The sequence below is a fragment of the Anguilla rostrata genome, chromosome 12, assembly GCF_018555375.3.
Source record: "Anguilla rostrata isolate EN2019 chromosome 12, ASM1855537v3, whole genome shotgun sequence".
Lineage (NCBI taxonomy): Eukaryota > Metazoa > Chordata > Actinopteri > Anguilliformes > Anguillidae > Anguilla > Anguilla rostrata.
In genome coordinates, this window is record NC_057944.1 from 27,224,854 (window position 1) to 27,244,505 (window position 19,652).

Consider the following 19,652-nt stretch of genomic DNA (forward strand, 5'->3'; position numbering starts at 1 on the left):
ATGTTGGAGTCGCAGGCAACCAGGGAGCTACAAATTGCAGAATCACGAAACCTACCTTCATTTGATTATCATCTCTGAGCTGTTGTCTGTTGTTTGCCCAATTAAGTAAAATACTAATTAAAATGTGGAATACTCGTCAGCAGCCAACTTTTCCATTTCTTTACTAGATTGTGTCTGTTACATTCACAGTAAAATGTTCAGCATTAAATCAGCTCTTACTAAGTTTATATGGATCCACTGTGGCCAGAGTGGACTCTGTTAGAGTTGAACTGACACTGGACATTTTACTATGTTGTTACTTGCGTTACTTTGGTGCAGTTCACATTGAATGTAACCAATCCAATCTCTTTATTATAATAAATTGCATGTAATATGAACTTTTGTGGTATTACATTGGTGAAACTGAATTATATAAGAAGTAGGAAGCAGCCTATGGGTGACCCTTCCCCAACTTTAAATGCTTGATGATTACATTTTTTTCTTAGAATAATTTGTAAGGAAAAAAATCAGTAACGCCATACAAATTTGATTTATAGTTCAACTGATGCTCTGCTTCACTTTTCTCAAAATAAAATAATACAATAAAATAAATAAAATTTTTAAAATGAAGATGCTTCATTAGTATTCAATATTTTTAAACTAAACATGACGTGTCTTGTGCGCTAATGCATTGTCGGCTTATCCTTGATTTCTAGGTGGTTGCGCCACAAAATTCCTCTCCTGTTGCAGCTGTTTTTTGGGCCTGCGATTGGACTTGCAGTGTGGTTATCCATATTAATTTTGCCACCAGTCGTTTGGTTTCCTAGCATTGGCTTTACATACTAGCTTCACCAGTCAAAGGTTTTCTCAAACAGAATTAGCATTCTACGTTGTCGCACTTCCAGACTTCTCTTCACCTGGGTCTGTTGTGTCCTTGGTCTGTTATCTAAAAAGAGTGCATCCTCAAATCCGGTCGTCATTTTGCATTGCTGCTGTTGCTCTGGATGGCTAGAGATACCATAGTCTATTCTGTGTGTTTTGTATTTTGATAAGTCGATGCAATCAACATCACCACAACATAACACTGCTGAAAAAGTGTCATGTGCAGCTTTTGTGTTTCAATACAAACACCTCTCAGCTGGAAACTGAATTGAATGTTACTACAGAGACATCAGCATTTTTAGAATTCACCGCAGTTTTTTCAGCTTGACAAATTCAAAACTCTGTGTTGAGGTATCCTCTGTAGCAGAAAACTTAATTGTTCTGTCATAGTGATTTCTGTTGAAGAAAATATGCCCTTTTCATATTTTCGTATTTTCGACTACCAAAGAATTCATTTTCCCGTCTTTCAGCAACCAAGCTTTAAGTGACTTCGTTTTCCATACCATACGTTTTGCTGAAAGCATGCTAGTGGGACTCCCAATCTAATAAACTTGTTTTGTGACAATGGGCCTCATTCACAAAACTTTTGCTCTTAAAAATGTTCCTATGAAAAACCAATATGAGATTGATGACACGTGCAGCCCTTTGTTTTGTGCATATCCCAAATGTATGAGATGCATGCTGACTAAATTTTATGCACAATCATGTTCATGTGATTAGCATAAGGAAACAGCCAAGAACAAATATAGATCACAAAAAAAGGTGAATAATGAATGCAAAAATGTTTGTGGAAATGTTCTTACACAGTTTACAATCAAATATAATCGTACGCATGCTTCGTGAATGAGGCCCAATGTCTTTCTAAACAGCAGTACACAAATAAAAATAAATTCACTGGTTCTTCAAATGGCCATCCCATAACGATCCCATCTGTATGGATACGCTGCTGTATCCCTGGAAGACAGTTTATTTGGTGCAGCATTAATTTTGTATGTCTAGTCTGAATCATTGGGCCAAATTATGCAATCCAACCCTAATCCTAACCCATAATTGCTCTTGTATGGCATTGCGCAAGTCTCTCAGAAGTAGTTAAATTCAAGTATTTGGGTACTAATACAAGTTTTGTTGTTTGTTGTTTGAGGGTATTTACATCCACATCAGGTGATCTGTGCAGGAATTTCAGCCCTTTTATACGTAGTCCCCCCAATTTTAGGGGAACAAAATTAATTGAACAAATTAAAAATAATATGAAATAAAGTCGTCATATTTAGTACTTGGTGGCAGATCCTTAGCGTTCAAATGAATGCCTGAAATCTGTGAGGTGCAGACATCACCAGACGCTGGGTATCTTCCCTGGCGATATTCTGCCAGGCCTGTTCTGCAGCTGTCTTCAGCTCCTGTTTGTTTCTGAGGCATTATGCCTTTAGTCTTGTCTTCAGAAAGTGTTTAGTGGGATTCAGGACAGGTTATTGACTTGCCCAGTGGAGAACATTATATTTTGCTATATATGGTTTCACTTTGTGAGGGGTATACCGTGGAACCAAACTGCAAACGTTCGTTCAAGTGTCTGCTTCAAGTATTAAGCCGGCATATCTTTGGGCAATGAGATAAGATGTATTTTCACACTTAAACTGATAATCTACTTCAACAGTACACTAATTCCTGAGCTAACTTCAGGCAGATCGGCAGTACCGAAGGTGTTTCCATCTCCCAGCAGGTTCTCACTCTCCACACACACACACACACACACACATGCACACACACACACACACTTTCCCTGTCTCCCTCTCGCACACACACACACCTCCCCTGAATGTCTACTGTACAGCTGCTTATGAGCCAGCGTGTGACAAGCAAAGCTACATGCAGAAAATTGAATTTTATCTGCCTCTGATATTTTAGGGTTGGACTGCGACAATCCCTTCAGTTAGAGGTGATATCGGTCCATCTTAAAGGCTCTGATTGGGCCCTCTATTCCATGGCGGTGAAACAGAATTTATTTATTTTTTCCGGGAGACAGAATGTGTGTGTCACTCATGCAGCAATAACCCGCCTGCCAGTCTCTGTCTCAGTAATCTTTCAAGGATCCCTTCGTGAATGGGCTTGCTTATCTGCTCAGGTTATTCACCCTGCCAATGTTTTCTCATATTATTCAATAACATATTGCAGTAGAATCAGAGGGATGCAAAACCTATTGGGAATGGGTCTGTTCAGAACTGAAATGTCTCAAACTTTGAAAGCGAAGTCGAACTATCCCAACTTTGAGTCATTTATTTCAAGTTATATGCAATACTACAGCCTTATTTACAAGAAAACATCTAATCTCAAACTAGGTATAACAGGAATCTCATTAAAACATTCTCTGCACTGGCTTTCTAAAAAAGCAGTAAAAGACAAAGAACAGTAGTAACCTGTAGATATTTTACACATGCTGTCTGAAAATACTGAATTTACTTTTATATCACATTCACTTATTTAGTCACAAAAATGGACATCAGTGTTGCCTTCAGGAATAGAAAAGGGCAATGACACCAGTGTAGAGAAAAATCTACCAGCTAAAGAGAAACTGAAAGCAAGGAATGCACTAGAAGGATAAAGAGCATAAACTACTTAGTTCAAAGAAGACCAGGTTAAAACCTAGTATATGGCTGGACCTAACACACGTGATCCGGCCGACCAATGGTGTAACTTCATCACTCACTCACTCAGCCACTCACTCAGTCACAGACATTCGCGTTTGTAGGGCTGGCCCCGCTGTTGCGGTCCAGCCAAAAAAGCTAGACGTGGTTTCTAAAACATGAGTGAGTGAATACGTATAAACTTCATTTATAATTGCCAAGTCTTTTTTATGTGAGCTATGGACTTTGCGAAAGACAAATCTGTATTATTACCTGCATTAATGGACAATAAAGTTTTGAATCTTGAAACCCTTTTGTCTCTGCTACCCCTGTTAAGTATTTCTGAAGGGCCAGTAAATTTCCCTCCAAGCCCTCTGCCGACGAGAGCCAAGATAAACACAAACACATCATATTAATCCTGCGGCTCTCAGATAAACAGCTCTTTGGGAGTCACCCGCCTGAGCACTACTTTCCACAATGTTACCGTATGAACACGCATCGAACAAATGGCGGAGCAATCGCTGCACTATAAGCGTGCTCAAAACCCTCGCCATTTTCTTCACTTATAAACCTACCATTTGTTAGCGCTTGCGGTATTGCGGTATTTGCTCTGGGCTGTGTTGATATCACCATGGCTGCCGTGACAGGAATCACACTTGCTTCCTTTGTGACGCAAACGATCGCACACCTTCGGGCATACGCCCCCCCCCCTCACTTCTCCGCTCCTGAACAACAGGCGGTGTGCCACCGGGCACAATCTGGGAGATGCTCGCTTTTACGTCTGGGCCAAGTTCCCTGGGTGTTTGGCACATGGCACCAGTGCTTTTCCCTCAGCACACTTTATATAAGCATCCCACGTTTAATTCTGACACAAATGGGGGTTTCACAAGAAAAGGCTGAGGATTTTGAGCAATGGGGCGTGGGGTTAATCTTAGTGTGACCTGGTACCTCTGGCATCCCATCATCCTCTGCTCATACATCATCATTGTGAGAAGGTAGAAATCCAAGGAGAGAGGAAGCTTGTGGGGAGGGGGGGAAGCTCCAGATTTGGCTCTCAAAAAATCATTGAAATTGAGCAATTACAGCCAGATTAGCCACAAATTGTACAAACATACAAACACTGGGAAGCACTCAGACCCATAAGCATGAAGAATCTCAGAAACTGAGTGCTGATCTAGGATCAGGTTTCCCCTCCATATCCCAGCTCTATCCATTATAAACTAATGTCAAAAAGACTGATCCTAAATCAGTGTTCCTCAGTTTGTAATAGGCCTCAGTTTGTAATTTATTTTTTAAGATGGAAGGAATGCAGCGTCACCCCTCAGGAGAATTACACAAATTCTGCTCTGCTGGCTTTGTTCAGCAGGCTTCCTGACCACGCATGAGCAGAGGATGATGGGATGCCGGCAGTACTGGGTCACATTCTCACAAGCCCTGCTTGCATATGTTTATTTCCACTCTTCCTTGAGACAGACACTTTGGGGCCTCTGTGATAATCGCGACAGTGCCGCATGTCAAGCAGAATGCCTAAAATTGCATTCTACAGAGGGGCACGGCGAAATGTAATTGTTCTATCATATGAAGCACTGCCATTATTCACATTGGTGGGTAGACAGTCTGGCAGAGCAGTGATTTATTTGAGAAATCGTAGTTGTATGAAAAGAACAGAGGGCCATGTTGACTTAAACATAATATGATATTATAATAATAATGGAATATAAACATTTATTGTCAGATAATTTACCTAGGTTGAAAATCACAAGTATAAGACATGCCTGCTAATTCATTCCATGGCTTTGGTGTTTTTTTTCTCAAATTATCTTCTGCACAAACTTTCTGATTTCCAGTCATGTCAAGTGTCAATATAATTTTACCAGGTGTCCCAAACTTGTTAATAAAGTGGAACTTTGTATTCCAGATTTGCTTTCCTACCATGAATATTTCAATCATGTCCATCATTGAAATGAATGGGGAAAAAACATGGAAACTCCAGCTCCATCCCCTCCTGACGGAATTTAAGGAGAGTGCCATTGGACTGCCGGTCCTTTTACTTTTTATCATCATTGGCTTTTTAAAATAGCATTAATATTTACTACATTAAGAGTTTGGATTTGAAGTGTTCTCTCTGCATGGAAATGAGAAAGTGTTTTGTACGTTAAGAGGTGCTTTTAGCCCAAGAGAGCTCCAGTCTCTAATTAAATTACAGCTGATGGCGGGGGGTGGAGGGGCGGGGGTGGGTTAAGGAGGTCTACAAGCAGACGTCTACTACAGGGGAAAGCTGTTCATGCAGGGCAAGAGAGGTTAATGGACACACAAGTTTAAAAATAATAATAAAGAAAGTATTTGGCTATTAAAATCATGTCCTTATTTTTCTGTGCTGTAAGGTTTTTTTGTTGCTGTTTGTTTTCAATTCAAATATCAGAATTAATGCACACCAGTAAGTCTCTCCTTTGTATTTAGCATTCTGTAATTCCATAAACATTCAGACATTTAGAAACTGGTCATGTCTTCACACGTCCGATTCAATCTCTCAGACCGTGGCCTGCAGCAGGCTTAAACCTTTGGCTTTACGTCACTTCACCTGTCCACAGGTCAGTCTCTCAGACGCTGGCGTTTTCTGATTCATTCCAGCCTGAGTGAGACCTCTGGTAGGATTATACCCTCCAGTTTACATCGCTTTGCCGGTCCATGGGGTTCCTCATCTATTTCCTCTTCACTCTTGTAAGCATTTCAAGTCCCACAAATCAGCGAAAGCATGAAACGCTTCTCTGAGTGTGGTCCAGCCAGGCTTAGTCAGACTGGTCAAACGGTAGAGCGCTCCCTCAGCAGTAAAAGGTATCTGCCAGCTGTGTTTTGTAGTTGACTTGTTGGATGGACCTGTGTCACCTTCAAGCATTGATTTGGTTCCACATATATTTGGCAGTACATCTTCCCCCCGTTTAAATCTTTCAAAGCCCTCATCTGTTCCCAGCATATCAAAGGGCTTCCTTCCACAGTTTACGTGATCCTGATACAGATTTGGCAAGAGAAACCCGTAGACACATGGATCGCGGTTTTGGTGAGGTCAGCACACCAGCCATGGGATGTGGGGGAGCTGTGTTCTCCGTGTCCTCGGGGTTCACCCGCAACTCCACGAGTTTTGGGGCGCGGCCAGGATTCGACTCAGTTCCAAGTCACGTTCCAAAGCAGGATGCCTGCACTGGCTCTGAGGCAAACCGGCCTCAAACCAACAGCGATAAAAGGGAGGTGAAGCTTACACACTCGACAGCCACCATGTATTTATGACTGAGGTGGAGTTTGGGTTGTGTTATTTGTGAGGTGGAGTTGGGGTCGAGTTCGTGAGTTTAAGTTGGGGTTGTTTTATTTGTGAGGTGGAGTTGGGGTTTCGTTAAATTGTGAGGTGGAGTTGCGGTTGTGTTTAATTGTGATCTGGAGTTGGGGTTGTGTTTAATTGGGAGGAGGAGTTGGGTCTGTGTTTAGCTGCAAGGTGTAGTTGGGCCAGTGCTTCGTGGTCATGCCGCATATATGATAGCTATACGACCTCTGGTAGAATGTACATCTGGGCAATGAGGACTAGACCAAGACCACATGAGAATCAAAGGCAATATCATCCAATTATTCTGCTGTTTTCTGCCCAGTCTTGTAAGGACATGTCAGGATACCAGGATGCTGGTCAGCTGTTGGATTTATTAGTATGACAGAATTAAGTTATTATGACACACAGGAGCTACATTCACACTGTAGCACCTAAGCACTGTAGCAGCATATCTGTTCATCTACAACAGTCAAAGTGTTCACACTACAAATCAATAAAAAAGAAGAACAAAAAGAAGGTATGAGAGCTTACATTACTATGATAGTGTGAGGTTCTCTGAGCACTGTTATTTTTGTTTTCAGCTGATCAGGAATGGCCCAAAAATCCATGAAAAGGCGCAATATATAAGCTATTTTGTGTCACTTCAGGGAGGGGAAGGCCCTCAGCTGTGAAAGCTGGAGTCCAATTATGTTTAATAGCCAACTTCCGAGGAGAGGACTATTTAGACCCGGCTAAACAAGGCAAGGTGACTCACTATCCAAATAAGGACTTTAATTAAACCCTTAGAACCTGAGGCAGGGCCGTACGTGTCTGACTCCACATCCGCTGAGCCACCGAAGTCACCGCTCCCTGCTGCACAGGGAAGAAGAGGCTCTGCTGAAGTCATTGAGGGATGTAGGCCATCGTGAGGCCTGTCCTTTCTCCTTGACTGCGAGCGAATCCGTCCTTGAGTTTGGGCCCCTCGCAGAAAGCTCTGCTTGCCAACTCCGCAGAGGTGGACGTGTCGGGCACGCTTCCTACAGGCGAGATTCGAGCAAGGTGAGGCTATCTATAGCGGCGCTGTCCTTTCTGAGCCAAATTAAACCAATCATCTGGAAAATATCTGGACATACTGCTGGCCATCTGAAGTAATCTCAAAATCCAAAGACGAAAAGGGTATTATAAAAGCAAAAAAAAAAGATCCGAAAAGGTGAAAGGGAACAGGACTGAGTAGACGGCACACCTGTTCGTGAGCAGGTAAATTAACATTTTTTTCCCCCTCCTTTGAATTCCCCCGGCAGCATTACAAATGACCATCCGCTGAAATGCTCAAGTGGGAAAAAGCAATCCTGCTCGAAGCTGACAGGTCTCATTTGGTTTTGAGTCAGCAGAGTCAACCTCAATATTTTTTTTTTCCCGCCATAATCAACAGAAAACCTTTTTCCCAGGTGTCAGAATGATTATTTTTTCGCGTGTGCGTGTTCATACGTGCCTTCTCCTTCAGCGCTAGAACATGGCATTATTCATCGCGATCACTCATCCTTCATTAGTGCCGTTGAAGCCCTCGCACCGCAGACAGAATGAATCATCTCTGCTTACTTAGAAAAACATATAGATCGGCCAGGATACTGTACGTCTCATACAGCAGGGACGTATTCTTCTACATAGTAAAAAAAAAAAAAAAAACAGTAATGCACTGTCACTGCATATTACATCACAAGGAATTAGGAAGAAAACCTCTAAAGCCTAAGAACCTCTGCATAGACTTATTCAAGGGCTGCGTTTACATGCACACCAATACCCCGATTATAGAGAGTAACCATAAAGCATTTACAAAGTTTAGAATAATGTGATTTCTCTCATTCCTGGGTTTATATGGATTCCTTTAAAAAGATCAATGGAACGGATGTAATAACCCAGTCTTGGGTTTCTTTATCGGTCCAAAAAAGATTACTTTTATTAATAACAGCACCGCTGTTCCTCACAATGCTCTGAATGTCACTGTTCGTCATGTTGGTTTGACTTTAAAATGTACAAACAACATCCGGGTCACTCCGTCCAGTGACCTTTCGCATGGGCAAATCTAAGATGTTTACATACAGTACACCAATAATTCCAAACACTGGGCAGAAATCTACGTGTGTAAATGAGGTTTTGCTTAATGTGATTAAGACTTTACCCCGATTATGAAAATGTTGTGTATACGTCCATTTATATAATCAGAAAATCAGATAAGTGAAACAAAAACAGAGAGCTCACATCAATTAAGTAATTAAATACCCCCCCCCTGCCAAAAACGAACAAATGAACAAATAAATAAATAAAATTTTAATAAATAAATAATTTAATTCCTACAATCTGATATATTGAGTAGACATTATTCAGTGCACATTTTTGTGTGAGGAAAGTGAATTCAGGCGCAGTAACGGCGCACATGCAAATGCTGATGCTGAAAAGTATGCACCGGGAAACGCAGACCCACTCAAAGTCACAGCTAAGGCTCATTTATCAAAAACATTACAGAGCAAAGCACCTCTTCTGCTGCTAACAGCCATACAGACCAGCCATTTTACAGCATTTTTAATGACCCTCTTAAATGGTCCTTGGACGTATAAGGTTCATTAATTTTTGAATATTCTAAATATTTGACTGGAATATGGAGATAGGGAGAATAGGTCTATTTTGTATGACTGCATAGAAACGCCCTTTTATACGAGGCACCTTCGTATAAGACGTTTTATATGAGATGCCTTCATCAATCAAAATGCACGATACCTCCACAAGCATGGCATTACACATTTTAAATCAGCAATTATGATTTTTCTTCATTCATTTTTCACGACGAGCCATTTCACACCATGAAAGCCATAGCTATGTTGGGTTATGAATGCTTTGTGAAGTAATGCTATGCAAATGATGGATCAGTGTAGCATTCATTACAGTGCAACTGCTTATTTTATTGTAATTCTGCAAACGCTGTAATTCTGCAAAGGCTTTATCCCAACATACGGGCTCTAATGCAGTGAAGCTACCCAGAGCTTGCTATTCAGTTTATACATAATTCTGATATAATTGCATTACAAATAAGCTCACTATGAGTAATTAAATATGACTGTATAGTTATACAATAACAGCATTGGCTAATCGAGTATTTTATAATTTCATATTAGATAATACACCAGCTGTCAAGAATAATTACTGGCCTTGGGGATAACTGCCTAGGCACGGAAAAAAGACAACACAATGAGTAATTCCATTCATACAACAAATTGATAGTTTAATATCATATAGATTCCATTTGGCTTTAACCACGGACGCGCGCCCTGGCATGCGGCCAAACACGGTCTACCGGTATTCAGTCAGCGTTCAGACGAGTTTCTGGGGTTCTACTCAGGCAGCGCGTTTCCACTGCGTGTCTTTCCCAAGAATATACTGCAAGGCCTGCATAAAACCTCACTGCAGATGGCTTGCATAGAACCTCACTGCAGAGAGCCAGCATAAAACCTCACTGCAGACGGCCTGTATAGAACCTCACTGCAGACAGCCAGCATAAAACCTCACTGCAGACGGCCTGCATAGAACCACACTGCAGACGTCTTGCATAGAACCTCACTGCAGACGGCCTGCATAGAACCTCACTGCAGACGGTCAACTTAGAACCACATTGCAGACGGCCTGCATAGAACCTCACTGCAGACGGCCTGCATAGAACCTCACTGCAGACGGCTTGCATAGAACACACTGCAGACGGCCTGCATAGAACCTCACTGCAGACGGCCTACTTAGAACCTCACTGCAGACGGTCTGCATAGAACCTCACTGCAGACGGCCTGCATAGAACCTCACTGCAGACGGCTTGCATAGAACCTCACTGCAGGTGGCCTGCAAGGTTCTGTACTGAGGATTGGACAAGCATCCTTCCGGTATGATCACTACTCTCATAAAGAATTTTGGGCTGGGATATCAGGCCATCTTAAGCGCTCATTTTAATGAGCCGCAAACATTCTTTTGATATCGACACAGCGTAAGATTGTAGCTGAAAAACACATTGCTTTGAAAACGCAAAATCACTTTGTTCCATTGAGCGTAGAAATGAATTGATGTGGTTGACATTTATCAGCGTTTAATAACATGTAGCGCTGAGCTGTTCAGCTGTAACTCTTAAGCGCTGTTAAAAAGCATCGCCACATGCTTCCCATCAAGTTCAATATTTTCCAGCGTATACATGTAAAATTAATTTGACGGTACATGGTTTAGAGAAAAGGCCGTGGACCAGTTCTGAGTGTTCGTTAAATCATCCAGCAGGTCAGAGTGTCGCATGATGGATTGGGGAAGCTTCACTCATAACTCATTTAATCTGGGCGGGTAATTGATGGTGTGGACAGAAACGTCCCGAGAAGAGCTAGATTAAACCCTCTGACAGACATAATAAGGGCATGGTGTCCAGATAAGACCTTGTGTGAAAGGAACACGGTGTTGGTTCGTCAAAAGCGAGCAGCACATCATCACTGACAGAGATGCTCAGAAAGGGTGGATTTATAGGAGAAGAGAGTCTACCCTCTTCCTCAGTGACCCCTACACCCAGCCTGCTGAGAAACGAGACTGCATATTCCATATTAGCCCAACACAGAAAATAAAACACTTCACAGAAAATAAAGCACTTCACGGGAGGATGTTTTTTCCCCCATTGCTTTTGTGTTGTAGGAAGACAGGTAAGGGTGGAGAAGCTTTAAAAGCAGATGAGGGCCAGGATTCTCTGGGGCCTAAGATAAGACCGGAGGCAGCTGGTGGCTAACTGACGGCGCTTATCTGAGCTACTCAGCCGGAACCTCGCAATCCCGCCGTTCAGCTGCATCTCGGACGGCCGCGATGACGGCTCTCTCTCTCTCCGTTTCCCCCGCCCGCCGGCCCAGGAGCAACGCACCTCTCTCCTGCAGAGCTCCTCACCTTTCACATTTCTCCCCAGGATCTTTGCCAGGATTCAGTCAACAACTTTAACAAACGATTAAATGCTGATTTTTATTCCTTCACAAATGGGGATTTTCCTTGGGAGTCCATCAACATTTGTCCTTAAACAAAAGAAAGGCCTTTTGTTCTTCATGAACACATTTAGCCAAGTTGAGCGATCACCAGACTGAGTTTGTGAAGAGAAAGCATAATACTTGCATTTACTTTTAACTCAAAGTTCATTACCGACAAATGTTGATTGAATACAGGTCACAGTACTGCCCAGTGATCACTGAAAATGAATTCAGTAATCTAAAAGTTAAGGGGATATTACTGCAGCCTACTGCAATCCTTAAATTATATTTTGGTGTATTATCATGAAGAAAAAGCTTACTTTTCTGAATTTGTGCTTTACTGTAGCTTTACTGATCGGGGTAACCTAACCACCCAGTTAGCAAGATGCAAGGTTCCCATTGCAGATATATCTCAGATTAAAGTTAGCAATGTGTTACCCATAATGCAATGCAGACTAATTCACAGCAGGAGATTCAATGCGTTTGACTGTTGAGTCGTATTAAAATGTCTATGAAGTCCCAGAATGCATTTTTTCTCGACAGAAAAGTAGATTCAGTAAAACAGTAGTTTACAGGTAAATCATCTCTGTACTTTTAAAGAATTTAGTTTTACACGACACATAAAATGCCAGAATTCTAAGTTCCACAGGAAAAGAGCTCACTTAAGTGAGCAAAATAATGGTTTCACATTTAAAAAATGTCAGCTTTAAGGATGAATGTTCAGGCTCTAAAAAATGTGTGTGTGCCACTTCAATGGCAGAACACACACAGGGACCTAATGAGCAGACTGAAGTGTTTCGGTAATGCAAGGACATATTCACAACCACAGGCAACACAATCTCATTTCCTACAACCACCCTTCAGCACCAAATACCACAATCTGCTGGAAATCTTCCATTCTGTTAATGCTGCAATTGATTCATTTACTTCATTTACCCAGATTCATTTAGCCCTTATTTCTGACTGAATAAAACACACACGCACACACACACACACACACACGCACATACAGGTTTTAATGTTGCCACCACTGATCAATAGGCAGACTTTAAATTCCCTGTGAATGGTGTCTCTTATTTTATATTATTCCTTCTCGTTTAATTGGGGGACAGATCAATGTGTCCCAAATAAAGGAGAAGGAATAATATAAATATTATTTGGCTCTCTGAGTGTCCCCCACCCTGCAGAAAACTGCTTTGAACCACCAGAGAGCCAGAGAGACATTTCAGGCATTGCTGATGTCAGCCGGTGCCCTTCATTTCCCTGGCACACATTTAGGAGGTCCTAAAGCAGCAGTAACCCAGGGAAACCACTGTAAGGGCAGCTGTTTTTGGTTTTGCGGGTGATAAAGGGCTTTGCACGTGCTAAGGACTTAATAAATCAAGCCCGTAGTCTGCTAAGGTCATGCTTTAGGTTTCACCCTGCCACGCGCAGGCTTCAGACCCTGGCCTGCAGAAACAGCTGTAGGGACTAAGAAGCGCAGAGGACTACAGATATATCAGATCTTTTGATAAGAACAAGAAAATGGTGGGAACAGCTGAGTGAGAGGCTCTGTCAGATCACACCGACAGACGTGTGGCCCACCTCAGTCTTTAGAGTGGCAGCTGGTGTTGCCTTTTTCTCTTTTCCCAGTGCAGACACTCGGGCAAATGGCACTTACCTAGAGGAACAAAAAAAGAGAGAAAGCGTAACAGAAAAAAGTTAGTGATGCGGTGGCCACAGCACTGTGTTTAAAGAACGTTTCTGCTCTCTGATAGACGCTGCTCTCATGCACTGAACAAGGAATCACATGCTCTTAAGAAGGTCCTATTTGTCTTTAATGAAATATGTCTCTTCCAAATGCCTGATTGATCTTGAAATGAGTGCTCAGACAGGGACGTTCTCGTGTACTGCAAAGGGAACCCAACACAAGCACAGAACTCGCCAGGACCTTCTCTCCTTTTGCAACATAATTCATTTCAGACACTGTTGCTGAGGTCTATTAAACCGATTGGAATGACATGCTCTCCAGGAACATCAGTGCTCTGTCAAGTCACATTAGAATTCTGTGCACAATTAGCCACAAAGTGAGCTTGCGGACCAGGGCAGCTTTCAAAACCACAAAGTGACATCTCTTTGAATAGGGAAAGGAAGTACGTGAAGCACCCTAATTATTTGTTGGCAACTGAAATGAAACTCAAAAGTGTCTTTGGTTTAAAATACATCTGAGGCATACCTTTCTGTAAGTCTGCCTGGCCCTGGAGTGGTATCTTCTGCTCATCAAATTAGATTAAATAACTTTGAAAAGCTTTAAAAGGAATAAAATGTCACCCTATGAACAGATAGACAGACATACAGAGGCTTTGGTACTCTTTTTTTAAAGCAGAAATGCTGGCAAGGCACATACCATCAGGGTCTGGGAAAGCGTAATGTCAGCTTAAAGCTGGCCCTGCATTTTACAAGACTTGACATTTAAAAAGGAATCTGAATCATAATGTCTCTGAAAGAGCACTATCAATATTAATCAAAACTGGTCAGGACCTCACCTTTTTCTAGTGGCATCATTCCCCCCCCCCCCCAAAAGATATAATTCAGCAAGTCTGAGAAAAGTATCCACGTATTCATGTAATTTGCATGAAATGAAAATGCACACATTTGTTACTGTTAAAAACAGTATTAGTAAGAGGAGGCAAAACTAACCTCTAAATGACAAACATGCCTCACGCACGCACACACTAATGTGCGCAACTCCATGGTTAATCATGTAAGCCAAAGGCAGCATTACACTCGAGTTTTATTCCATTGAGTTAATCCATTAATGGAAAGTGTTCCCTAGAACTGTGTACACATATTAATCTTCCTGAAAGTGGTTTTTCTAATATTTTCCATGAGCCATTCTGCTCTGCACCAAATTACAATCCACGGAGAAGTGGAGTTTGATTGCATATGTGCACAAAGGCACTCATCAGAGAAGCCTGTTTCAGCAAAAGTTAAAAAAATAAAAATTGCTCCTTTCTTCAAACTGAGTGGTCAGTGAAACAGCACAAAAGGTCTCCTTGACAGTTCTGCCCCTTCCTTTCCAAAGTTCAACCAATTTGCATTTAGAATGCAGTGTCACCATTTTGGGTGGTTTGAAAGGTTTAAAGGAGGTAACTCATTTGCACCTGTAATTGTTCACTGTAGGGAGGAGGGGTTTTAGGTTTGTCAGACTAACACAGAAATAAAATTGTAGAACTTAATGGCTTTCAAGCACGACAACCAAATTGCTTCAGAATTGTCGCTGTGGCCTTTTACATTTTTTTTTTTTTTTTTTTTTTTACACAAAGGGTAAAAAGTTAATTGCATGTCATGAACAACAAAAATGCTTAGGAAAAAAAACTTTCAGATGAGAGAATATCATACAAAATGACTTTAACTAGGAGTTCCTGGAAGAGGCTGATTTCCAAATCTGTTTAATCAAACAAGAATATCTAAAAGCATTCTAGTGGAAAGAGGAAACATCCAGAAGCTGTTTGTGAGAGATCATTTTAGCGCTGTAGAAAACGAGAGTCCCTTGGGGAGACGCTATTTCAGACCGTCTTTAGCAAAGTAGCTCTCCGTTTTAATTAACCCAGCCCAAGATGCTTCCAGTGGCAGCAGCTCACCACAAAGATGCAATCATAAGCCATTCGCATCAATCTTTAAAACAGAAAATTCACACAGGACAGCCAAAAATCTGCTCAACTGTGACTGACGACACAAAGAAAAAATGTTCTCATTTGTGTTTTAAATAGAAAACTAAATGTTCTGTAAAAGTGAAATTGGTATTGGCATTTCTTGGGGCTTGTCCTCCCTCATTTGATGCAGGTGAAACAAGGTCATAGTCCTGACCCTCTCTGAGAAACTATTACAGTTGGGAATCTTTGTTTTGTGTGACTGACTGTTTTTAGACACTGCCAACTACATGACGATCTACATCAGGCACTAAAAAAAATTCACATTTCAAGCAAGTAGTTTACCAGTTTAATCTTACAAGTTAATATTAAACATAAGTATTTAGAGAAAACTTATAAAGTTCTGTGAGTGTGTGTGCGGACACGTGTGTGTGTGTGTGTGTGCGTGTGCGTGTATTTGTTCAACACAACTGTAAAATGCAAAAACACCATCTCTCAAACAGGGCTGATTTTACTTCCACACAAAGTCCATGCCACTGTTCATTTCTGAAAATCCAAACATAAATTAACACAAATGAAAGAAGCATGTTTATATTTATTTATGTATTTATATATTTATTTTTTTCCTCACACTTAGCCACTTAACAGAGGTACAAACTGTCTAAGCACACATCTCAGCCATGCAGGTCCTAGCGTCCTTCTGAAAAAAACAGGATTCTGAAAATGGCTTCTGCTTATTGATGAAGAGTTGGAGCCCCTGATGTCCATAGCAACTAGAGCACCACCAACCTTCCTGTGATCTTCACTGAGCTGAATATACAGCAACTAGAGCAACACCAACCTTCCTGTGATCTTCACTGAGCTGAATATAGCACCTAGAGCAACACAAACCTTCCTGTGATTTTCACTGAGCTGAATATACAGCAATAGAGCAACACCAACCTTCCTGTGATCTCCAGAGCTGAATATACAGCCACTAGAGCAACATCAACCTTCCTGTGAATTTCAGTGAGCTGAATATACAGCAACTAGAGCAACACCAACCTTCCTGTGATCTCCACTGAGCTGAATATACAGCAACTAGAGCAACACCAACCTTCCTGTGATCTCCACTGAGCTGAATATACAGCAACACCAACCTTCCTGCGATCTGTCAACAATCAATTTGTTCACTCTTTTTTGTCCAGGATAGAGGCAAGGTAGTTATTCTATTCTATGGTAATATAGACAGCATACAGTTAGTGGGATTGTACATTTTCTCCAAAGGCTGTTTTGGGAGCATGAATAAAATGCATGAATGCACACGTCTAACAGAGTGATTTTTAATTAAAATTATTCAAATTATTCTATGAGCTTTTCCCATGATAAGAATATCAATGGGGCAAATCTCTTATTGTTGAAGTAGGTATACTTGATGGCAAATCCAGGAGTTTGTTAAGTCTCTGGGCTTGCATGAAAGTGCAAGTGAAAAATTGTATCAGGTTTAGAGTTCTTTCTGAAGAAAAGTAGAAAATAAACAAACAAAGCAGGTTAATTAATTAGCCTGAGCGAACAGATCCGGAGTGCTTCTCTGGAGGATCTTAAGCTCTCATTCATAAGTTGAAGAGGAGCTTTTGGGCTACCATCTGGAAAATGCACAGTTTGGGTGGTAGTCTTTAGTGGGATATATCAGCTCATCATGCTTTTAATTATAGTCTGTGGAGCTGGTAGCTTCATCCTAGATGAAATTCACAACCTATATTACACATGATCCACTTAAGTTAACTACTTTACAGGAGTAATCTATGCTAAATGGTGTCCAGACAAAGGTGTAGCAGAGCCCGCCAAGAGCCTAAACACACACAAACGCGCGTGCGCACACGCACACACACAATGCAGAAACCAGACCGTGGGCCCGATCCACACACTGGAACAGTGCCTCAACATATACCAGACCATAGGACCCATCCACACACTGGAACAGTGCCTTAACATATACCAGACCATAGGACTCATCCACACAGTAGAACAATGCTTTAACAGATACCAGACCATAGGACCCATTCACACATATAAACAGTGCCTTAATAGATACCAGGCTATGGAGCCACCCAGCTGCTTTGAGTGAATGCAATTAAATGGTAAATGGACTGCATTTATATAGCGCTTTTATCCAAAGCGCTTTACAATTGATGCTTCTCAATCGCCAGAGCAGTTAGGGGTTAAGTGTCTTGCTCAAGGACACTTCGAACCAGCAACCCTCCGACTGCCAGACAATCGCTCTTACCTCCTGAGCCATGTCGCTCCAATTAACTGTAGATGCTATTTAAAATGTGAGTTCCATTTTTGCTGTTTAAACTCAGCCTTTGGTGATTTTGAGAGGAAAAATAAGCTAATGAAACAGCATCGTACTAATGGGTTAGCATGGTTTATTTACATAAATACAATCATTTTCAAAATTAAAATCTGCACATCATGAGAGGAGATGCAACGCAAATGTCAAATTATAAGCAGACATTTGCAGTCATATCAGATGATCATGCTGTAATTTCATAATTGCCAAGTTCAGTTTGTTTCTTCATAATTGAAGCTTCATACTTTGCTGACATCTTGCATCACTGCACATTGTAGGCACTGATGTGCATCAGAGCAGAGGCTTGATCTGCTCTCTTCATCAGTGGTGAAGACGATCCATGATCAATCACTAATGAATCTAATTCTCCTCCTGTGGCATTCCAGAATTTTCTCTCTGAACACACAAGGAGATGAACCCGATTTATTATCACAATTTCTCCTTTCCAGTGCAAACTAAAGACCAGTCTTCAGGTGGACTACTGAGCCTAAACTACAAAAATTGTGTCACTGTCCCAATATTTTTGCATTTAACAGTGTGTATTTAAAGTGCACAACAATTACAAAAAAATCTGTTCTTTTTGCTTTCGTTCTTTGGACAGAGTAGGCAGCAAAGGCAGCACTTATGATACACTGTTTTGGAGTATCAGGGACATTGCATAACACATACTTCTGTCAAAACACATTCAAAAGAAAAAGAAAAATATTTCTATTCTTTCTTTTTACGGAGAAAATTAGCCACAGGGGCCAATACGTGCTTGTAGAGGCTGTTGAATAAAGTTTAAAAAGCGGAAGGCAGCACAATAAAAATGGATAATTAGAAGAGTCACTGATACCAGTGAAAGGCAGGGGAGTAGGGGAACGGGCATTGCCAGTTTAATTACATCATTAACAGTCAAACGCAGCAAATGGATCGGTCTCATTCCATTCAGTCATTTGAGGTTTTAAAATTAATCTCAAATGTTTAGGAGTGAAAACACACACCCACATGTTAACCAGAAAAAAAATGCTGGAAACACCAGCACAGAGGGACAGAGGAAAGGTTTGGTTTTAATTGAGGAATTAAACACATATATAAATATCCTTCTGTAGGGAAATGGTTATAATTGCGCCAAGCTGTCAGCTGCAATGGTCAGGGCTACAGTCACAATTATTGCTACAAGGCTAAGAATGCTGTTGCTCTGGGGGAAACTTAAATGCATTAATTCATCTGAAATTGCAAATAGAGTCATTTGCGCACATTATTATCACGTGTGTTTGCAAGGGAGTCATTTGGGCCACTTTGCGTGCTTTTACAGCACTTTCACCTAGTTTCCTTTCTTACAGTGTCTCGCCCAGTACTCTACCAATTTTTGGTGTGTGATTAAAGTCGCAACAGGTGCAGGTGAGGTTTCAGAGACAGAATGAAAAATGCATGCCACCTATATGCACATCGTTTAATGAACATAGTGAGCTCGAAGTTTTTGGACAGGGACAAATTTTTTCCTAAATTTGGCTCTGCACTCCATTCATTTCAGATTTGTAATGAGAAAATTTGTGGTTAAGGCACACACACACAAGCTGAGAATCTGAACTTTAATCACATGTGAAATGGTTGATTACAAATCTAAAATTGTGGCGTACAGAGACAAAGTAGATATGTATTTGTCCCAAACATTATGGAGCTCAGTGTATATTGAAAATAACTGTATACATTATTATAGCTTACAGTCAAACATGTTAAGAGAAGCAATGCACAGAGCAAAGAAAAAGTATACCTGTTATGACCTATGCAGAAAGTCAGATACCTGGGTAATGGACCGCCTTGATTAGCTGCTAGATGGGAGTATTTTTTCAAGAGGCCTGACAACTATTTTTGCAGTTCTTTCATTTCAGGGAGTATGTCGTAATTACA

General features: G+C 41.1%; 1 protein-coding gene across 3 annotated transcripts in view; it reads right to left on the reverse strand.

The window, feature by feature from the left end:
- Positions 1-19,652, reverse strand: part of lsamp (limbic system associated membrane protein) — an 878,287-nt gene that overhangs the window by 580,382 nt on the left and 278,253 nt on the right. Inside the window, exon 2 of one of the 3 annotated variants that reach the window (XM_064303059.1) lies at positions 13,380-13,455. The exons of the other annotated variants lie outside the window; for them this stretch is intronic. The gene's annotated coding sequence lies outside the window, so the exon portion shown is untranslated. The remainder of the gene's footprint in view (positions 1-13,379; positions 13,456-19,652) is intronic. 3 annotated transcript variants of the gene reach the window in all.